The sequence below is a fragment of the Seriola lalandi genome, unplaced genomic scaffold, assembly GCF_002814215.2.
Source record: "Seriola lalandi dorsalis isolate HSWRI2012SDOR001 ecotype SW California unplaced genomic scaffold, Sedor1 jcf7180002053606, whole genome shotgun sequence".
NCBI classification, from domain to species: Eukaryota; Metazoa; Chordata; class Actinopteri; order Carangiformes; family Carangidae; genus Seriola; species Seriola lalandi.
Genome location: NW_019524159.1, coordinates 8,496 through 11,714, shown reverse-complemented (window position 1 = coordinate 11,714; position 3,219 = coordinate 8,496). Strand labels below are relative to the sequence as shown.

At 42.7% G+C, this 3,219-nt stretch overlaps 4 non-coding genes across 4 annotated transcripts; all 4 read left to right on the top strand.

Annotated features, from left to right (window-relative positions):
* The first annotated feature begins 164 nt into the window (after positions 1–164).
* On the top strand, positions 165–240 carry trnas-uga (transfer RNA serine (anticodon UGA)). Its single transcript has one exon. It is a non-coding gene; the product is annotated as a tRNA-Ser (tRNA).
* Positions 241–1,854: 1,614 nt separating this feature from the next.
* trnag-ucc (transfer RNA glycine (anticodon UCC)) lies at positions 1,855–1,926 on the top strand. The gene has a single exon. It is a non-coding gene; the product is annotated as a tRNA-Gly (tRNA).
* A 267-nt stretch (positions 1,927–2,193) lies between these two features.
* Positions 2,194–2,265, top strand: trnaa-cgc (transfer RNA alanine (anticodon CGC)). Its single transcript has one exon. It is a non-coding gene; the product is annotated as a tRNA-Ala (tRNA).
* A 541-nt stretch (positions 2,266–2,806) lies between these two features.
* Positions 2,807–2,888, top strand: trnas-uga (transfer RNA serine (anticodon UGA)). Its single transcript has one exon. It is a non-coding gene; the product is annotated as a tRNA-Ser (tRNA).
* The last annotated feature ends 331 nt before the right edge of the window (positions 2,889–3,219 follow it).

Genomic DNA, 3,219 nt, shown 5'->3' with positions numbered 1-3,219 from the left:
TCAGATGAGCTGTTGTATAGATTATAGTGAGACTTACTCATGTTTTTTGTTTGTGTTTGAGATGGAGATGGCTATTAAAAAAAGTCTATTAAAATGAATACATTTGGCTCAAACTTGCTTTCACATCCATGTACTTCACAAAATGAAATGACCACATATGTGTAGTTGTTGTGGCCGAGCGGTTAAGGCGATGGACTTGAAATCCATTGGGGCGCGTAGGTTCGAATCCTGCCGACAACGAAGCAGTTACTTTCTCTGAGAGCTGTGGTGGTTAAACTGGTAAAGATGTATCTATGCTAAGGCAGCATCCACACTGCTACATCTCAATCTCCAGAATAGTCTGGACGCGAGGTGAAAACGTAGCAAGAGCGATGCGTTTTAGAACAAAAACATGGCGGTGTGGACGTGGCCTAAGAACACTGAAAACAGCCTTAGTGTGGATGTTCACCTTCTGCTTAGGTCATGAAACACCATCTATAAAGTCCAGTTTAACAAGTCGATGCACAGTTAAGGAGGAAAAACCTCATCAATCCTGCTGACAACAGACAGAGGCTGGTACATCCCAAAGACAGAACACCACACACCCGCTAAAGCAACCTGGTGTATGCAGTCCGGTGTAACGAGGAATGCAATGACCTCTACATTGGAGAAACGAAACAACCACTGCATAAACGCATTGCCCAACACAGGAGAGCTAACTCCTCCGGTTTGGACTCTGCTGTTCATTTACATCTCAAGGAGAAAGCCCACTCCTTTGAGGACAGCAATGTCCACATCCTAGACAGAGAGGACAGCTGGTTCAAAAGAGGAGTAAAAGAGGCCATCTATGTTAAAATAGAGAAACCATCCCTCAACAGGGGAGGAGGTCTCAGACACCACCTATCTCCAATTTACAATGCTGTTGTAAATGCTTTGCATGTTAGAGAAGGTTCAATCTCTGACATCCCCAGTGGGTCTTAAGACCTGTTCGAAACGACCAGGTCACATGAAAGTTATTGGCACATACCTGTCTCTTATACACATCTCAGTGAATTGTCACTTTACATTTATATGATTCTTCTTTGAAACAGTACAGAAAAAGCCAAATTGCATCAAACTGTCTCCGTTCTCATATTCTCATTAAGCCGTTGCACATTTTACTTTCTGGTTTTCCCTTTTTCCTGTTCCCTTCCTCCATTCGTTGACTTTCTAAAGCAGTTAGCAAAAAATGTTGTGGTCCATTACTGCCACCAACAGGATCGGCGGGGAGATCGGAATATTGGGAAAAACATCCTCTGTTGTAGTTCCGGCTACAGTGGGTGCCTCCAGGGCCACACTTTCCCATGATGACACACAAAGACAAAGCATACTATTCAGTAGGTGTTATCATTGTACAGTCTACGTACACACAATTTGAAGTCATACTCAAGTTTGTTACATCCACGTTGCACAGCGTGACTTGTAATGAACCAATAAGAAAAACTGTTGATTTTACAGCATCATGTTTGGTTTGAATCCTGCTGACAAGGTGATGATGTTGTGTGAGTGTGTTGACTTTTAAACCAGCTCCATGTAGGAAACCCTCAGCGTTACTGTATGAACTCTGACCTGCTGTTTGATCTGACACACAGTTTGATCTGTATATGGATAACATATTTATATTCTACCCTGTGTCTGACATGACGATGCCACTAAGAATTCTAGATCCACACTGAATGCAGAATTACTCCTGTGCAGCAATCCCAGGATTGATAGTTCAGTTCAGCATCAGCTATAACTCCTCCTCAGCTCCTCCTCCTCTCCCAGCCAAATTCCTCCATTGACGTATACTCCTGACTCAGCATAAAAATTCCATGAAAATTCCCTCTTTTCCAAGCGATGGTGGTATAGTGGTGAGCATAGCTGCCTTCCAAGCAGTTGACCCGGGTTCGATTCCCGGCCATCGCAGGTTGCTTTTAGTGTCCGACTCTTGGATTTTCTGTCAGAAATCTGTGCCTCTATGAGCCGCGATGGAAAGATTTTATCAGCCCTTTCTATTCACACAAGTGGCAAGAGAATGTCATATGCAAGTTTATGCTTGGGATCTACTTAGACTTTTCAAATGTGAAGCAAAGCAGAACAATGCACTGAATATGTATCCACAAGCACTTTGACACAAAACTAATTTTAACACGTCAGAATACGTGTGCTGATAAAAAGACAAGAGTACACACAGGGGATGTAGCTCAGTGGTAGAGCGCATGCTTCGCATGTATGAGGCCCCGGGTTCAATCCCCGGCATCTCCAGCGTTTACCTCTATACAGATTCCAATCAACAACGATGATCTGTTCTCAGCTGTTGAATAGAAATGTGCAGACATTTCTGCTAAGTTACACAATAGTGTTTCACTAAATCACTCTGAAGCCAAGGTTTTAGAGTAGACATTTCTGACGCCACCCACAGTCATTTTAACAAAGTGAGGCTCAGTAAATGAGAAACAACCTCATCCCTCCTCATGTAACTTTCATAGGGGCAGTGTTTTTATCCTCCATCATGCTGATCGTAAAATAACCAGAAATGTTAAACAATTCATGTTGGAATTTAATCTAACAGTAATCTGCCATCTAAATAAAGATGAACTGTGCATAAATGGAGGGAAATTAAGTATCAAGGATTTAACTACTCAATTGAGTTTGAACCTCCATGTTGCCAGAAATTTGCAAATGAGTAAGATAAATATACCAAAAGGATGATTTTACAACATCATGTTTGGTTTGAATCCTGCTGACAAACTCAAACTTGCTTTCACATCCATGTTCTTCACAACATGAAATGACCACACGTGTAGTTGTTGTGGCCGAGTGGTTAAGGCGATGGACTTGAAATCCATTGGGGTCTCCCTGCGTAGGCTCGAATCCTGCCGACAACGAAGCAGTTGCTTTCTCTGAGAGCTGTGGTGGTTAAACTGGTAAAGATGTATCTATGCTAAGGCAGCATCCACACTGCTACGTCTCAATCTCCAGAATAGTCTGGACGTGAGGTGAAAACGTAGCAAGAGTGATGCATTTTAGAACGAAAACAGGGCAGTGTGGACGTGGCCTAAGAACACTGAAAACAGCCTTAGTGTGGATGTTCACCTTCTGCTTAGGTCATGAAACACCATCTATAAAGTCCAGTTTAACAAGTCGATGCACAGTTAAGGAGGAAAAACCTCATCAATCCTGCTGACAACAGACAGAGGCTGGTACATCCCAAAGACA